This window comes from Lissotriton helveticus, chromosome 9 (assembly GCF_964261635.1).
Source record: "Lissotriton helveticus chromosome 9, aLisHel1.1, whole genome shotgun sequence".
NCBI classification, from domain to species: Eukaryota; Metazoa; Chordata; class Amphibia; order Caudata; family Salamandridae; genus Lissotriton; species Lissotriton helveticus.
This window is the reverse complement of record NC_136070.1, coordinates 494,382,191-494,401,626: the sequence shown is the minus strand read 5'-3', so window position 1 is coordinate 494,401,626 and position 19,436 is coordinate 494,382,191. Positions and strand designations below refer to the sequence as shown.

At 42.9% G+C, this 19,436-nt stretch overlaps 1 protein-coding gene across 2 annotated transcripts in view; it reads left to right on the top strand.

Moving 5' to 3' along the window:
• The window catches only part of SYT16 (synaptotagmin 16), a 690,595-nt gene that overhangs the window by 86,150 nt on the left and 585,009 nt on the right, over nt 1–19,436 (top strand). The window contains exon 1 of one of the 2 annotated variants that reach the window (XM_078660327.1): nt 16,782–16,856. The exons of the other annotated variant lie outside the window; for it this stretch is intronic. The gene's annotated coding sequence lies outside the window, so the exon portion shown is untranslated. Of the gene's footprint in view, nt 1–16,781; nt 16,857–19,436 lie in introns of those variants that run through there. 2 annotated transcript variants of the gene reach the window in all.

The window sequence follows — 19,436 nt, the reverse complement described above, 5'->3', positions numbered from 1 at the left end:
CACCTTATGCAACTTTGTTAGGTGGTTCCATTCAGTAGTTAGATGGGTTGGAGTGCCAACGGTTTAACCCAGTGTTAGCCTATGGGGCTCCTAACTTTCCCTAGCAAAACAACCATTTGAAAGTGGTGCTGTTAAAACATATTAAACCATATGACTTGCTTAATAAGCTATAGCTCCCTGCCATAGGACTATATAGGCCTTCTTTAGGGGAGACTTACATATGTCACTTAACTGAAGTTGTCTCTTTGCCATTAGGTGTAATGGCAAAGTCGAGTTAGCAGTGTGACACTCTGCCCTGCCCTGTTAGTCTGCAGTGGCAGCCTGGGGTCCATTGTAACTCTGTCACATGCAGGATGGAACAACCAGTGCTGCAGTCCTGTGTTAACACTCTGTCTCACATATCCTGGGTACCATAAAATAGGGACTTACAAGTAAATGAGTACTTGCCTATTGGCTGTATCTAATTAAACATAACTTTTGTATAGGGTTAAACACTGGCACTGAGGCCTGGTTGGCGAGCCTCATTGCACTCTCAAGGTCAAAAAACCAGCAGCATCAATCCAAAAATTGGGGGAAAACATTGAAAAAATGCATTTCCTTACACATGTTATACATACCTTGTTTGTTTTTCTTCTCAGCAACCCTGGCTATAGGGTGGTGCAGCTCTGTGTGTTTTATCTAAAGTGGCTGAGAATTCGTAAAATAATCTAAAAAGAAAATTATTTAAAAATGAATAGATGTACACTAAATGCAAGGATAATGTTTCAGAGTGCAGTTACCAAAGTCACTGCATCAAGGATATAAAGAACAATACTCGGCAAGCCTAACCTGGTCCATCTGTCTGGCCGTGCTCTGTCGCAGCCAGCCTGAATTTGTGACTTTGTCCCAGTCCAGCACGACCAGATAACCACAGTTGGCTTTTCCTGCTTTTAAGCACTATTTTTACCTTTAAAACTGCACATCCCTGGTTCTACTAATTGGAATTATATCATTTTGGTGTCCAATAGTTTATTACAATTTGCTTTAGGTTTCTGAATTGGTGTGTGTTTTTTCTTGTGTTGTGTTTTCAATTTATTTTAAGTTTCTTAGAATTTTCTTTAGGTTTCTGGATTGGTGTGTTTTTTCTTTTGTAGTGTTTTCACTTTATTTCTGTTTGCGTGCTGTATAAAGACTTTACACTTTGCCTTTGAATTACGTCTGACTGCTTTTGTGCCAAACTACCATAGGATTAAGCACAGGTTCATTTATAGATTTTTTGTGGTTCACCCTGACACAGATTGTGGCTGTTGCTTGAGAAGGGCTCACGCCCCCTTCAACCATCCACCTAATTTCTCACATTCACTGTATCCCAAACCATGAAGAATAGTGTGATGATTCAAATGGTTCTGAAGTGAAAATTACCTGCCTTAGTTAACAGCCTGCTACTCTAAGACCTAAGATGAAGAAGCAAAATATATGGGTCCCCCTCGAGCTGCAATGGGACAGTTCTGTGATCTCACAAAGTCAAGAATATAAGAGGTTGTGGCAGGGATGCTCCAGAAAAAAATGTCTTTTCCTCACTAGAGAAGTTCTTGTTCAGAGATAAGCTGTCCTATTAAACAATCTCATACAAGAAGCCACTGGTCTTTGAAATAACCAACATTAATATTAGACAATGAGGAGTGAGGATTGGCATAGTTCCTTAAATCCTAGCTTCTTAAGCAGGATTTCACGTCCTCTTAGTTTAAGTATTGGCCAAGGAAGATGGGGAGGAACATTCCCAGAGGAATTCTATTTAGTTACTCCTGATCTGACGTTATTTCTCACCTGGATCAAAGGCATTTGGGGGGAAGGCAATGGATGAGGGGGTTCCTAATACATTAACCAAAAGGTGCTCATTGAAACATAACCCCTCATGAATAAGTGGATCAAATATGAGACGAAGGAGGGAAGGGTTCTGTCTTTGAGACAGACAAACCCTTGACTAATGTACACCCCCTCAAACATACAAAGGAATTAAAGTCTTAGACATAAAAGCAGACTAAGTTCAAGCTCACACCCATTAATAAAAATGATTCAACTAACATTTTACGGTGATAGGCAACACCAGTTTAATGGCCTGATAAGTGCCCCTTTGTATAACACTATAGGAAGCCTAAAAGTAGTAGCGCCCTTTGCCAAAGTGTTTGTCACTTTCATCATCCTCAGAAATCTTTAATAAAATGCAATAAGTGAAGAAGAGCATAGAAACTCATCAATCCTTCACACACATATTGCATTGAGCTGCTTTAGGCAACTACATTATCCTCTAGTGTGATTAGTTTGCAGTGCACTCAAGTTAATGCAGAAGTATTGGGATTTTGCCATAATGTACCTGTTAAGGTGATCACAAGGCAGATAAGTGGTCTAATGTGCATAGATTCTGAAAGCCTTATTATTTGAATGCTTCCTACAAGCTTCATGCTCAATATGACCAGGAAGGTCTTACAAACATAATTGCTTCAATTATGGTTACCCGCCACCGTGATTTGATTTTACAAAAATACCACTCAGTATGCTTCCTTGGTGATTTTCAATGAGTGGAAATGCAAGTGAATGACCAGAGCACCATGCATCTTGTGACAGGGAAGCTGAAGGAAGGATCACTTTGGAGATTAGAGATAGGGGGGCAGATTTACAATAACTGGTGCATCCCTGCATATCAGCAGGGATGCGCCAGTTATTGTGCGCCACGGCAGACACCTCTTGTGCCACCATGGATGCGCCGCATTTACAATGCGGCACACCATGGGGCAAGAATAGACAGATGCATGATGCATCTGCTGCCGTAAAGGTGACGGATTGCTGGAGTTGCAGACGCAGCTCCAGCAAGGTTCGGGGTGCCCCTATGCCTAACATGCTGCGTCAGTCCTTACGCCTACTTCAAGCAGGTGCAGGGTTTTGACGCAGCATGGCCTTAAAAGTGGCTGAGTGAAATCTTGCAGATTTCACTCAGCCACTTTTAGGAGGCATTCCTACACCGGAATCTCCCAGATGCGTCACGTTGTAAATACCCCGCAGCATGGTGCTGGCTTTACGCCGCCGCTGCGTCACAAAAGTGACGCAACGGTGAAGCAAATGTGGCGTACTGGGCTTGTAAATTTGCCCCATGGTGTTTAATGTCTGCTTCAGTCTATCCATCTCTCTTGCACCTGGATTGCGCCTGAATCCTTTACCTGAATGACATTGTGAGCAGGTATCCGATGTGACAGCTGATAGAAGTTTGTACTGTGCCCCGCAGTAGACAACCATTACTGTAGAGGCTGAGCCAGAGGGGTGTACATCTTAGCATAGACATATAACTGTACAATTCATGTCTATATACTTTTCCATCAAGGAGGATTAAAAACATGCAACAGCAGGGTATATCACCTGCTCCAGAGCTCTCTGGGTAATTGCAATATCTTCAGAGACAGAGAATTGGATCTACCTGCTGTGAGACATCCAGGGCGGAGAGTCCCAGAGCAGTCTGTACACCCTTGCTGAAACAACCAGAGCCTTTCACTTCAGGTGCATTTGAGGCACCCTCATTGCAGCACCTCAAACTGGGCCCCAAGAAGTTTTCTTAGTATTTGATTCTCAGGCCAGCAAGGCAGAAAAGTCCAAGGCATACTCAGCGAGGTGGTGTGGAATAGACTCAGAACGTAGCCACATAACAAACAAAACGTAATAAATGATTACCCAGTTTTAAAAAGAAAAGTAGTTTATTACACTGAAAACTGTATACTGTGCCCAAAAATTAGAAATATGTACAAGAAGGCAAATGGAAATACCAATAGGCAAACCCTCAAAGGGCCTTGTAAACTACTGGGATGTTTCAACAAGGGAACTTCAGCATTATGTAATAATTCCCTAGATGCCATCTAGAATCCCCTATGATTGAGACACCGTTAATGGCCATGGGCTACCTATGGTACATTTCAGAAACTACTAAGCTTGTTTAGGATGTTCATAACCCAACAGCCCCACAAATCCTCAGACAAGCCCTGCGGGGAAAAGGAGAAGGCCTTGGACAACTGGACTCCTTAACCAACTTCCTAGATTACACTGACTATTTGTCTTCTTGTATCTGCTGCCGTGCTGCAGCCATTAGGAGCACTTTGTAAAGGACTCCAGTCCTCTGAAATGTAAGCAGGTTTTCCTAGGTGACTTAAATGCTATTCTCTGACCGCGAAACAGCTACTCAGTAACTCCAGAGGTACCAGCAGAAGCTAGTGGGATCCAAACCAGCGATCTCTTTTCACTGTCGCATAAAGGGAGTGAGAAAGACTGTGCCAATGGCTCTCAAGACTAAGTCCAGCCGAAGTCAAAGACGTAAAGCTGAAGAGTCCTCTCCAAACAAGAGTTCCTCAGCCTGTCCTTTTTTTTATCCCCTCTTCTCAAAATGTCTTCTCTTCCTTGTGGGCATAAAAGTGGCGGTGGGGAGCACTAGAAGATTGTTGTCCATATCCAAACCAGAGATTCCACAAACCTACGCTACTCCTGACTTCCTTGAAGCAACTCACAATTTGCAGGATGGCAAAATCAACCAAAGCTCTTTCCTTTTTAGTAACTACTTCCAGGCAGACATGGGTTCTCCCATACTTGCCATCAATGATGTAATTTCAGTAGCCATCAATGATGTTATCAATAACTTCATAGAGAGTGCTGCAGTATGTGAGGTTATAAGAAGTGCATGGGGGTGGTTGGAATTATAGTTACTTCAGTTAACTATCACTGGTAAATTTCAGAGGTTTTTAGTGTTTAAACTGTTATGCTTTAATTGACATTTTAGCCTAGCTAAAACGTCACTTTAACCTTTTTTCAGTGAATATCAGAGTTAAAAAAAAATTATAAAATAAAATAATATTACCATAGCTAACTTTAATATAATTTAACCTTGGAATTCGTGTTTATTTTGTAAATTAAGTATTGTTAGGGGGTGTCATTTTAAATAAAAAGGTTACAGTTACTTTAGGACATGAGTTATAGTTACTTCAGATAACTACATTTGGTGAATTTCAGTGGTTTTGTTTGTTTAAAATGTTTTTTTAACTGACTTGTCACCTAAGTATAGCGTTTCTCCAACCTTTGTTTTTTCCCCAGAATTTCTACTTTTTTCAATATAAAGTAAGATATATTACAGCTCCTAACTGTAACGTCATGTTAACATTTGAGCTTTTCAGTGAATTTCTATCTTCTATATATACAATAAAATGTCCATTGTTATGCGTAGCATGGGGTTGCGAGTCCAACCCCCACCGTGCATGGCTTTAACCATGCACCCGTGCAGTTGGGTGCAGGGTCTGATGACCAGGCTCTTCGCCCAAACCCCTGCAGAATTGAACGCATGGCTCACTCTTTGATGTATCAATATAAAGGGTGTCATTTTAACTAAAGCATACCTGCTGATTTTGTCATAGACCTACTGACTTCAAAATATAAAAAGTGGGCATATTGCTTTTATCAAGCGGTCAGTACATGAACATATATAAAGCTGACCTAATGTATGTGTCAAAAAGTCACCAATAACTATAATAAAATGTAAATTTGATAAACTCACATAGTGTAATATTGAATGAAAATGATTGCAACAGCAACAAAGTGATGGATGAAATGCTTGAATTAATCTGAGCCACTGACAAACTCTTGGGACTACATTCCAATCCATCGGTATGCCCAGACATGGTTTCCTTCCACACTGTGTCATTGAAAGCAAGTTACACCTGGCAGATCAGCGCTAACTATTGCAAAACCAGTCCTGTGTTGCTTGTGTTCTGGTTCAGGGAAGACCTGGCCTGACAGTTCACTCTGGACTGTTCCCATTGGAGCAGGGTCAAGACTGATGTACATATGGCTAGCTCCAAACTGAGGTGGCGTGTTGTGCAAAATAATAATGGACTTGGGAGCGGCCCAAATACTCACAATTGGCTGAGATTAACTCAAGCATTCCATCCATCACTTTTTTGTATACTTTTAATGTGTCGCCCTAGATGGGATGGGAATGACCAGACATGGGTTCTGTGAACCCCATGTCACTGGAACCAAGCTATATCTGGCTGATGAGCTGATGAGCCCTAACTAAGGTGGGGTTGCTTGTGTTCTCATTCAGGGAGGGCTTGACTTGGCAGTTTGGGCTGGACTATTACTATTGAAGCAGTGTCAAGACTGATTTGCAGATGGCTGAGTCCAAACTGAGGTGGCCTGGTGTGCTAAATAATGCTGAACTGGGATGCTGCCTCCAGTAATTAACAGTGGCTGAGATGAATTCAAGCATGCCATACATCATTCTTTTCTATAATTTAATAATTTCAAAAAAGCCCTTAAAAACATTATTATGTCTTTGAGTCTTTTTCATAAAGATTTCAGACTACAAAATGCAGCCATAGAACCAACCACAAGGGACCCCTGCACTCCAGCTAAAGAGCATACAGTTTCAGCTCAGAGTGCGTTATATAAAATGTGGTAAGGTCTCCTTCAGTCATGACCCAGGAGACTTACAGTGTGTTTTTGTTTAATTTTGCTGAGGGGGCAACTGCACTCCCTGCAGCCCCCACAACATCTTGAAAATGCTTGAAGGTTCCCCTGTCCCTTCTAGGAGTTCTGCGAGCTTCAAAAGAGTTTTTAAAAGAAAGCCCTTGCAGGTTATTACGAGGTGCTCCCTAGCTGGAGCAGTGCATTTGAAATGAGCGGCTACTCTGCTCATTTCACATTCAATTCTTCCCCTCCCACCTGAGCTATTTCATGACCAAGGTGACACCATCCCTTGGGGTATATTTTTTTTTAATGGGGAAGGGGCATGCTGCCTTCTTCTCTGAGCCAAGAGTTGGCCTTGAGGACCCCATTTTCCAGAGCCATCATTTATTTGTTGGGGAGGTGGCAGGCAGCGCCCATTCCCGAGCCACTTAAGGATACCGGGGACCTCATCAACTGGGGTGATCATTTTTGTTTTTGCGGCAGGGCATCTAGCCCCCTTCTCAAGCCACATAAGAGTCCTGGGAATCCCCCCCCCCCCAGGTCCAATGTTTGTTTTGTGGGGACGGGGCTGTGGGGTTCTCTTTCCAGAGCCTCAAAAAGGCCCCAGAGTCCCTATACCACTGTTCAATGCTTTTGTGGGGGGAGAAGGGTGTGGGCACCCCCTGGTCCAAAAAAGGGCCCTGGGCACCCCATCCCCTGGTGCCAATTTTTTGTTTGGGGAGCGGGGTATGCCCCCCCCCCCCCTCCCCAAGCCCTTCAGTAGCCCCTGATGAAAGCAGTGTCCCAGGAACACTGTAGTTTCCTGCCTGCATGAGCAAGGGAGGGAGAACTTCAACCCCCTGCCGCTGTTCTTGAAGCTAGGGAAGACAGGTTTTGTCCCTCCCGCTGAGAGCTGAGAAAAGCGTCTCTCAATGGGTGGGCGCAAACCACTGCAGCAGGCTCCTGCCACACCCTGATGGGTGCAGGGTGGGTAGCCGGCCAGGCCCATGAGAGCATTACCATGGAGAAATGTGTTGTTTCCCTAGTCTTCAACCTGGTGGTATTAATGTTGACAGGATTGTGGAAGAGCTTGCACTGCTGTGTGTGGTGGGCATACTCACTACCAGAATATTCTGAACAAAAAAGGTGGCTAAAGCTGAAATGGAGGAGGAAGGTAAGGCATTTGCTACAGCTGAAGATGAATGACTGACAACTGTCACTGCCGGGATGATGTTCCACCTTAATATCTACTCTAGAATGTCCTGCTACCAGAATATTGTGGGTAAAATATTGAGGACCGAAATGTTGACAAGGTAAATATATATATGTAAGTATATGTTTACTTTACTTAACTCCACATGTAGGTACCTGACAATATATATATCTTCAAGGTATGGACAGGTGGACTTAAAAATAGTAAATCTATACATCCTATGTGAACTTACCTACTCTATATTTTAGCGCTCAATAATTGTCTGCAATATTTTGGTGGCACAGTATTTCTTAGTCGATATTTTGATATTCAGCTGCCAGCACTTCTTCGGGAATGGCAATATTTTGGGATTACTTGACATTTTGATTGATGCTTCTCCTACAACCCAGGTGAGTCTCAATTTTACAATTCTGTTCTGTCTGTGTGAAAACAATATACAGCTTTCCCTTACTTAGTAACTGGTGTTAGTGCTACGGGACGTTTGCATTGTTTCTGCCTACCCCATACCTGTGTTGTATGTTAATGAAACCTGCTGATCATCTTTTCACTATAGAGACGCTGAAATTAATGCCTTTGTAAATGGGACAGTGTTGTCTCAGAGTGCAGGGGAGAGAAGGCAGAGTGAATGGCTAGTTAAAAAGGTGGTAGACAGTTTGTGAGGACTGCTGGATGTAGCCAGTGCAAGTTCTAGGGCGAGAGTAGAGTTTAACCCCTTCACTGCGGCGGCTATTCCGCCGCAGTGCTAAGGGGGCGGGGCGGCCGCGCGGCGGCCGCATGCTGGTGACGGAACCGCTCCGTCACCAGCCGCGGTTGAGCTGTGCTCATGACGGAGCGGTTCCATCACGGCCCTGCCCGCTCAATGGAACGTCCAGCGCAGGCGCGGAATTCGCGCTGCGCAGGCGCGCCGAGCGGGCCGTGACGGAACCGCTCCGTCATCAGCACAGCTAGACCGCAGCTGATGACGGAGTGGTTCCGTCACCAGCAGAGGAGGGGTTAAAGGAGAATACAAGAGGCAGTGGGAATAGTCGGATGAAGGGGGTGAGGCACATGATGTGAGCTTATCTTACACATCCAAAACAAGTGCTCCACAGGGAGCAGCAGTTCCTGATTCAACTCAAGAGACAAACAGAACAGGTTCTACATGGCATCAGCAGTGCAAGCCTTCCTCATACACACAGAGCAGGTACAGTGGTGGAAGTGTAGCACATGGAAGCACACACACACTCACACACACACAAACGCACACAAACATACATACACATGCACACACACTCACACATTCTCCTTCCAATGACAGAAAATAGCCTTTCAATTTTGCAGGAAGATAAAATAGATAATACTGAGTTGCATATTAATGCTACCATTTAAGTTAGCATAGGAAGACAGTTTGTTCTGTGCACCAAGCCAAAGAAAAATATTTCAGTAGCCTATATATGCGACTACAGCATGTCTGCTTGTGAGGCTGTGAGACATTCCAAGACTCTGCAGTAGTGTTAGCTATAACTTTGGATTTGGAAAGCATGGTATTGAATTGAAAAGAACTGATGCAAGGAATGACAGGATGGAAGGAAATAAGAAAGGTAGAAAGGAAAAAAGGAACAGTTTGAGTAGAGAGAAAGCGGAAGGAAAGCAGAGAAAGGGAACCTTTGAGATTGAAAACCTAATAGAAAGAGATGGATTAGAGAGTGGGGAAGAGACATATGAGAGAGGCAAAGTAATTTCATAGTAATAGTAGAGGTGTGGAGAGATGCAGTTAGATCGAAGAGAGTGGAAGACACAATGGGGTGTCCCACACAATCAGGACATAGTAAAGGCAACAAGAGGTGCAGTTAACTTGGAGAGAGTGAGATATAATGGAGCTTCGCACACACTTAGCCATTCCCAGGCTGACTATTCATCTATAGTAACTTGGCGATTTGTTCAAAGGAACAGCTATGTCTATATTTCCTTACATCACTGTCACCGGACCTCCTCTCTGCCACCTCTCTTCTCTCATGGGGTATGCACCATGGTACCAGATGGCTAGATTTCCTTTGCAATCCCTACTCATACTGTTACCTCAGTCGCGCTCATGGACGTCAGGCAGCTGCCTCTGAAGGCGGGATCGCACCATTTTCTCTCGCTTCACTCAAACTGAGGGAAAGGGAGCACTAGTCACAGGTTACTGCATCTCTTTTCAGATAAATTGGAAAATGAACTTAGAGTCCCCAAGACCTCTGCCAGTTCACCTCACTCTTATGCTCATGTTTAGCCCTGCAACTACCTCCACCATGGGAAACCTGGGAGGAGGAAGAAAGTGAAACCCTCGCAAAGATTTCAACAATTGCTGCCATAACAGAGGGTGGCCATATGTAGTTAATTGCAGTAGACATGCTGGCGGATGGACTGATCCAAAAGAATTAAAACTGTTACGTTCCCAGGTTAGGCCCGTGTAGCGAAGCTGCTCATTTCTTACATTGTCCTATTTTTCCACAATAACATTTCCGCTGTGAACCTTTGCACATATCTGCATGCACAATAATATTGGATTTGTTTCTCCACAATTATATTGTTTACTCATCTAGCTTCGCACAACATTATCACGATGCCTCGAACATCATGTACAAGGCCACTTTGTGGACTACTTACAAATGTTGTTCTATCTTCATCCACTAGGCAACAAAGCTATCTACATATCCATAACATCACTAATCTGCAACGTACATCGCAAGGCTGCTTTCTTTTATAAATAATGAGCATCCCGATGGATTAGCAGAGGAGGCACTTCAGCTGAAACCGAGGTCCCCATCATGCTGAGGCTTCACCATGTATCGGTCTGACATCTCTGTGAGGGATATTCAGTTTGTGACAAAGATGGGCTCTTACATTCTCTCCCGCCAGGTAATCTAGGTTGGATCGTCCCTGGGGGGAATCTTGGCTTTACACTAGTGCAACTATTTTGGAATTTTATTGGACATAATTTGGAAAATCCGACTGAGGAAAACAACTTGATGAATGATAACAAAAAGGGTTCTCTTCTGCACTGCCATTCTTCAAATTAGAGAGTCTTGGCCTCCTCGCATATATTTCTTTAGGATCAACAGAGAATAAATCGCGTATTTGCTAAAGATACTGCCTAGGTGCGGCAGCACTCGTCGTGAATAAGGGAAGATGCCTTTTCTTGATTACTAGAATATATGAATAACTTCCCAAATTCCCCAACTATACTGATCTCGTCCCCTGGTCATTGTGAATTGATGTTGGTATCTGGAAAGGTCTTGATGAAGGCGGTCTAACTACTCTTCATATACCGCCGAATCGCGTTTCGACCTTATGCTCAGCCTGGTGCTCTGTACATACTTATCACACATAACCTCCGCCTTGTTCATATGCTGGTTGTATGAAGTTTGTGAAAGTATGTATGTATGTGTTTTAATAGTTATGATATGGATGTTTTAACTGAAGTTAGTCCAGGGGGTGTTTCCTTTTTCTAGTGGATTCATACATGTGAAATGTTATGTATTTATTGAAATGATTTTGACTTTTGTAGGAATTTTCATGATTAAGTCTTTTTTCTACCTGAATTAAAAATAATATTTAAGAAAAATAGAAAAGTAAAAAAGAAATTCTATAAAGTATATAAAGCAGTGAAAGAATAAAAATAATGAAAATGTTAATGTTAAGTGTCACTGTTGTGATTGGATGTATGTAATAACCTAAGAGTTATCAAGTCTTTGATATATGGAATAGATAGGCTATGAGGGTGCTTGTTTAGTGTTCTTTGCAACCTGAATTCCGTGCCTGCTATGTAGACACAAATGCATATTGGATCTATGCCTAGGATTTCAATCGGTTGTGCCACTGGACATTGAGGTACTGATGGACTCCCTAAAGGCCCATGGGCATCGTTGTCCCCAGCGTATTCCATTGTTGATGAATGCATTCTTCGAGCCACCCTGGGTTGCTTTGACTCCTAGTGAAATGGACACCGGCTCAATGATACGCTTACAGGATGCAGTACCCTCCATCAGCGGCTGCTGTGGGGACCAGATGGAATCACCTTTGCGCCATACACCTGCTTTGAGGTGATCCTCTGAGATCGATGACAGTGGTTGTGGGCCACAGCAATGTTGTGTCTACCACTCGGAACACATAAACAATTGGATTTTTCCATGTGGGAACAATTTGGCCTATTTTGTAAACAAATTGAATGAAAACAGCTCTTTGCTTTTTCTAGGCACCATGGCTTTCTGAGTGTTTGGTATTTCAAATAGTATAATGACTTTAAGGCTTTTATATGAATATTTTAAAGGGAAGCTTGCTTTTAGATGATTTTAAGAGTAGTATTTAACCTATTTTAATTATGTTTCATTATGGTCTGTTGGCTTTTTAGATAGCTTTCATACATCAACCCTTAATATGATGAGTGGGTGTTATGTTCTCAATGTAGGCCCATGTAGCGACGCTGCTCATTTCTTACATCGTACTATTTTTCACAATAACATTTTAGCTGTGAACTTTTGCACATATCTGCATGCACAACAATGTTGGATTAGTTTCTCTGAAACTACTTTGTTTACTCCTCTAGCTTCGCACAACATTATCGCGATGCCTCGAACATCATGTACAGGGCGACTTTGTGCACTATGTACAAATGTCATTCTATCTTCGTCCAAGGAGCGACCGAGCTATCTACATATCCATAACATTGCTAACCTACAACGTACATCACAAGACTGCTTTATATTATTAATAATGAGCATCCCAATATATTGGCAGAGGAGGCACTTCAGCTGACACCAAGGGTCCCTGCATGCTGAGACTTGACACAGTCGTCTGACATCTATGTGAGGGGGTGTCCAGTTTGTGACCAAGTCGGGCTCTTACACTCTCTCCTGCCAGGTAATAGGGTTGGATCATCCATTGGGGGGATTCTTGGCTTTACACTCACACACACTTAGAGTAGCGTTTTTCATAGTAGGAGTACGCCTTATTACCGTCTTGTTTATATGCCTGCATATATACACTGTTTTAGCACCATGGTAGAACTGTACCTACTATTTACTCTTTTGGTGCTTGTAATCGTTTCCATCTGCTTCTGTCTACTGAATATCACAGCACATATATTCTATACAAGAATATGTTGGTTCAATAAATATATTAAAAACGTCCCACTGTGTATTCTGTATATTTCTCTGAGCACTAGTAAGCATGAGTGACTGAGTGATAGGTTCTGATCTGATCCCTCCCCTTTCTCAACCGCTCTGCAAAGGGGCCTCCTGGCACACTACTGCTTGAGAGATGAAGTCCTCTTGTCTGATGAAGGTCATTGGGGGCCAAGAACTCCTACTGCTGAAGTAAGTCCCTCACAGTGGGATTTCTGCGACCTCGTTGGAGGCCCTGCCCCCTTTCACAATCTTTCTGCAAAGGGGCCTCCTGGCGCACTACTAATTGGGGGATGAAGTTCCCTAAGCTGCCTAGGGACATTCGGGGCAAAGAACCCCTATTGTTGCCACAAGTAAATCCCCACACAATAGGATTACTGAGACCTCGTCTAAGGTCCTGCTTCCTTGGTCAACCCCTCTGCAAAAGGGCCTCCTGGTGCACTACTGGTTAGGGGATGAAGTCCACTTGGATGATGAGGGTCTTTTGGGGCCAAGAACCCCTCCTGTTACTACCAGTAACACCTCCACTAACACCCCCACTCACCGACCTATACAGCTAGGATGTTATAGTTAGGAAATAGCATGAAAAAACCTTAGAAATTTGCTAAAAAAAACAAAGGCTACAGAGACGTTATAGTTACGCTCAGATTTCACTCATACAAAACCATAGAAATTCAGCAGTTAAGGTTACCTGAGCTTACTATAATTTATGCCCCCGCAATGCACTGCTTATGACCTCATATATTACATCACTCACGTAATGGTCAGTGATATCACTAATGACCCCTCGATAAAGCCAACAGGCTTGCCTTTTCTGTTTTGGTTTTCTAACCCTTTGAAAAAAGCCAATAGGTCTGCCCTACTTAAAATGACACCCCTTTATATTGTTAATTTACAGTTACAAAAACCTTCAAAATTCACTGGAAAAAACAAAGGGCAACGTGATTTAATAGTAAGGTATGGTAAGAATATCTTAGTTTACATTATAAACAAAACTCAGAATTTTAATGAAAATGCCAAAAGTTAAAGTGATGTTATAGTTAGGTGAAAATGCCAGTTAAAACATAACATTTTAAACTCCGAAAACTCTGAAATTCACCTGTTATTTTGAACCGAAGTAACTATAAATCACGGGCTTGCCCTTCACAGCTTATGACCTCACATATTACATCACTCATAATATTTTCTATGACATCATTGATAACATCACTGATGACATCTGAAATGAAATCATTGATGACTAACTTCACTGTGCATGGTGTGTGTGTTTGTATGAATATTATTTGTTACCCTGAACAATGCGCTTTTAAGAATGACAATGTAATAAAGTACATTGTAAAAAGTCAAAATGTTGTTTTATATGTGTGGTAAAGGCATACATTGTAAGTGATACTCACACAGAGGTTCATCATACTGGCAAAATATATATGTGTTCAAATGCCAATGGCATGGGAATAATCCCATAGGAATAGGCACTCAGAAATCTATATTTATGCACACCTAAGTTATAATGGGGTGAGCAAAGAACTTTGTGACTCAGTTCTAGGTCCATTGTCAAGCTCTAGCACTCCAAGAAGCAGTGTAATGAGGCAACAATGAGAAGCAGCATGAAGAAAGAGAGCAACTATGAAACTCATGGCATTTTGGGCAAATTAAGTGTAAAACCTTTTCAGCTTGGGAGCCAACATCTGCGGAGAAATATTCAGAGCATATGAAAGAAATAGGAAATACTAAGGCCTTCATCAAAAGTTCAGAGAAAATTCCAATTTGACCAGGAATAGGAGTTACTCGCTGAATCAAGATCGCAAGCAATGTAGGAAAACCTGCACCTTCAGGGTTGTTCTTGGACACATTTTGTCCTGTAAAAACAGGTAGAACGTATCTGGGGAAAGATCAGATGAATGAGGAAAAACCATGACAGACTCAGGAGCAAACGCTGATTCTGTTGTTTTATTTCACGTTCTGAGGTCATAAAAACCTAAAATGAGCCGTAGCATTGCACCTGGGAATTACTGTGCCAAGCATTATTTATAATTCCCAGTGCTGCATTACTAATGTGATGTAACAACAACACTTCTAATGAGCACGTAAGTAGTAATTAAAGCCAAACTCTTGGGAGGTGGAAGAGTTAGACTATCTAACCATGAGAACCCTGAAAGAGTTTCTCAAATAAATGAACAACAACACCTGATCCAACTAATGAAACACCTGATCCAACTAATGAAACACCTGATCCAACTAATGAATGCCAACTATCCAGTTACACTTGGTTTTAGCAATGCCTTGAGTACAGCAGAAACTAATTCTAACTTGTTTGTTGGAGTCTATTCTATTACTTGCACTATGTAGGGCTGGAGGTATGAAAGAAAGTAACATCTGCAAAAGAAAATCTTTGTAAGGGGGAGAACCTAGAAAAGGAAGGTAAAAACCTTGAACCTTATCTTACCTGGGTCAAGAATAAGAGCCTATTATCCCCCTGATTCATCAATGTCCCGTTTTGCGAGTCCTTAATAGCGATTTTTAAGGAATCGCTATTAAAGACTCGCAAAACGGGATGCATGTAGAAATCGCAATCTTTTTTGCGATTTCTACTGCTTCCTTATTTGCGATTCGGTAATTGCTAATCGAAAATAAGGAATGGCTTTCCCATTCATTCCTATGGGCCTAAAGGCCCATAGGAATGAATGGGGAGTCATTCCTTATTTGCGATTAGCAATTAGCGAATCGCAAATAAGGAAGCGATTTCAAGGGTGCCAGGGTGTCCAAAGGTCACCCTGTAGCACCCCTGATATGGTCATGTACACTGGTGTTGCGCACACACATGTCCAAAGGACATGTGTGTAACATACAACTTAGAAAAATGCACTATAGTGCATTTTTCTACGTTTTTGCTATTTACCACGTAGTTAGACTTCGCCGTAAATAGCGGGCCTAGATTGCGAATTCGCAATTTTAAAATGGTTCATGATTTGCATTTAAGGAATCGCAAATTGAGATTCCTTAAACGCAATTAATCGCAATTTAGCGATTTCTAGATTTGCGATTTTTGCACTTGGGATGATGAATTCCAACTGCAAAAATTGTGCTCGCAAAGGGCCAGCTTCTCAGAATCTGGCCCTTTGCGAGCCGATTTTACTTTGATGAATCTGGCTGATAATAGATGTTTGTTGACTAGATGTAGGCGGGATACTATAAATGTTATGGGGGCCTTTCCAGGACCAGGCTCTTATATTAAGAATTTGCCTGTATGACTCTGCAAAAAGCAAGATGCACTTTTGCTTTTCTGTACATTTTATTCTGCATTCAGGAAACGCTATGTATTACCAGTTTTTAAGACAAACACATTCTAGGCAATGTGGGATTGCAACGGTTTTTTTTTTACAACTTCTCTTATCAGCTCAGCAAGCTAATTACAAAGTGCCATTCGTTGCAGGGTAACCCATGCAATGATGAATTGATATGAAAGTGGATTTTTACTGTCATGGAAATTCTAACTGTTTAACCGATGTGTTTGAATGTTGAGTGTGTTTTGAAATTGATGATGTTTGGCCAAAACCTTTCGTATATGCCATTGTATCTTACATTATTGTTTTTCTGTCAGACCGAAAAAAAATACTCAGACCCCCAGGTGGTTTTCTTTTTTTTCTGAACTATCCATGGTAAATTCAATTCATATGTATTTAACGTAATTATTCAGTCTACTCAGATAAGTGCTGTCATATAGGAATACTATGAGATGAAAAGTGTTGGGGGGTTTTGAGAGCATGCATTATGATTTGCCAGTAACCATATATTATAAAAGTTGCACTCCCACTTTGTGGAGAAGAAAACATGCAGATGATGACGGACAGAAGGATGTGCTGGAGGAAGTGAGTTCAGGAACTAGCTCGGTACAGGAAATGTGTGAAAGAGGCGGGTGTGTTGATGGACCATATTAATGGCTTCGCCCTTGGCAAAGATAAACTGGGGAAGGCTGCAGGGAGGGTGTGAGCTTAAGGCAGTGAGGAGTGCGGTTTCAGGAGTGACTGCTGAGTGGACATGAGCTGGTGAGTTAGGGGGCCATGGTAACGGGAGAAAAGCAAAAGAGGTAAGGCGAGTTGTTACAAAAGTTTGAAAGGGAGTCAGAACGGGGCATTAATCAGTATTTTTCAGGTTAAAATTGTTGCAAATGTTTTTGTAAGCATTACATTCCTTAAATGCATGTCAAGTGTGACGCACTGCACCCAGTGTGTTCTTTCCGCATGCTCGAGGTTTTATAGCCATAGTAGAATTCTGACGGAGACTCCTTGCACAGGGCGCTGAGCCTAAAAATATTATTTACTGCTCAATTAAACGTATTAAAACTTAACTACAAGGAAGGACATCTTGTGTCCAAATGCATTGTGAGTGAGAGGGCGTGCAGCGTTGTTGCTGATCGTAATCGATGCGCATTCAGTTTAATCAAGCCATTCTTGTTTCACAAAGGAACATGGGTGTATAAAACCACAGCCCCACCACCACCCCATATGAGATAAATGGGCTGCCCCCCTCAAAGGGCGCCGCTCAGCTCCGGTTTTCTTGTAAATTGGCGAGACTGCACAAGTGACATGTTAGGGGGCTCTTACTAACCTGCCAAGGGGGAATCGCTCAGTGCTGCTCCCATACTCAAAGGCGTAGGAAGAGGGGTGCGGTGGGTACGAGCCGCCCATGGTGCCATTACTGTGGGGGTGACAAAATGGCAAAATATGTGTTTTTAAAATATAAAAAAAATCTTTTGGGCTCACAACACTTTTTTGGGAAAAAATAATATTTAAAATGAGTGGTGCGCAGCAAACAAAAAAACAGAAAGGCAAAGCTTTAAGTATCTTATTTTTCCTTCTTTTAATAATCTCAATGTGGTGGTGGTGGGGGGGGGGGGGGGGGGGTGACAAGAAATTTTTCGCACCGGCTACCACCTGACCTTCCTACGCCACTGCCCGTACTCACATTATGAGCACATTACTCACAGACCCTGAGTTTCCCAAACACCTTACGGAGCCATAACCTCCTATTGACCTCCTTAGGATCCACAGGCCCGCCTTTTTCAGGGCTGAGAAGATGACAAGCCCATGACTTCATCCTTCCAAATGTAAATTTTTATTTGAAATCATTGTGTTTCGTTTCTACTTTACAAAGGATAGCACAGGAGAGTTAACGCTAGACAACCGTACCAATAAATAGGAAGAATTGCAGTATACGAAATAAAGTACCCATGTACTGTACTTTATCATTGCAAATCAGATAGGAGCTCTGTGAATGTACTGAGGAAAGAGGCAACATGTTGTTTGTTTATAGGATCAAGGACCTCTGAGATGATTTACAGTATTCTATTTATATAAATATGAGATTCTTTATTCTGTATAATCCAAGGTTTTATTGCCACCTCTCATCAATCCCCTTCTATACAAGGAATTAATAACTGTGAAATAGATATTGTATCGGAGTTAAATTTGTTGGAATTTGTAAATACATTTTTGCTCTCTAGCACTCAATTTTTGTATTGCAAAGAAATTAGCATACAGCCATGAACAACAGCAGATTGAATGTCCTGTGAATTAACGGGCTCTCCAAGGGTATTTGGTTATCCTTTCAAATCTGCATGTGAAAGTGTGTGTTTTGCTTAGAGGCATGCTTTTGGATTAAAGGAGAGGGTTGAAAGCCAGAAGGGTAATTCAATGAGCTGAACCTTTGCTTTTGAAACAAAGTGGTGGTCGGCAGGGGTCACAGGTATGAATGCCAGCAATCAATCAATCAATCAATCAAACACTTGAAAAGCGCGCTACATACCTGTGCGGGTCTCAATGCGCTGGGGGGGGGGCAGGGGGAGGGAGGCTGCTACTGATCTAAAAGCCCGGTCTTGAGAAGTCTTCTGAATGCCAGCCGGTCCTGGGTCTGTTGTAGGCTGGTAGGGAGCGTGTTCCAGGTCTTGGCGGCGAGGTGGGAGAAGGATATGCCGCTGGCGGTGGTTTTCCAGATGCGTGGAACTGTGGCGAGGGCGGCGGAGCGGAGGCTGCGGGTGGGGGTGTGGAAGCTGAGTCGGCCGTTGAGGTATTCTGGTCCGGCGCTGTGTAGGGCTTTGTGTGCGTGGATGAGGAGTTTGAAGGTGATCCTCTTGTTGACGGGGAGCCAATGCAAGCCTCTGAGGAGGTATGTGATGTGGCTGTTTCGGGGGGGCGTCGAGCATCAGTCGTGCCGAGGTGCTCTGGATGCGTTGTAGCCGCCTTAGGAGCTTGGTTGTTGTTCCTGCGTAGAGGGCGTTCCCGCAGTCCAGTCTGCTGGTGACGAGGGCCTGGGTGACGTTTTTTTTCATGTCGGAGGGGATCCATTTGAAGATCCTGCGGAGCATTCGGAGGGTGTTGAAGCAGGAAACGGAGACGGCTTTGACCTGCTTGGTCATGGAGAGGGAGGAGTCGAGGATGACACCCAGGTTGCGTGCGTGGTGGGTGGGTTCTGGGGCTGTTCCTAGTGATGTTGGCCACCAGGAGTGGTCCCGGGCTGAGGGAGTGGGACCGAGGATGAGGACCTCCGTCTTGTCTGAATTCAGCCTGCTGTCCTTCATCCATTCGTCGATGGCCTTCATTCCTCTGTGGAGGTTGGCTTTAGCGGTG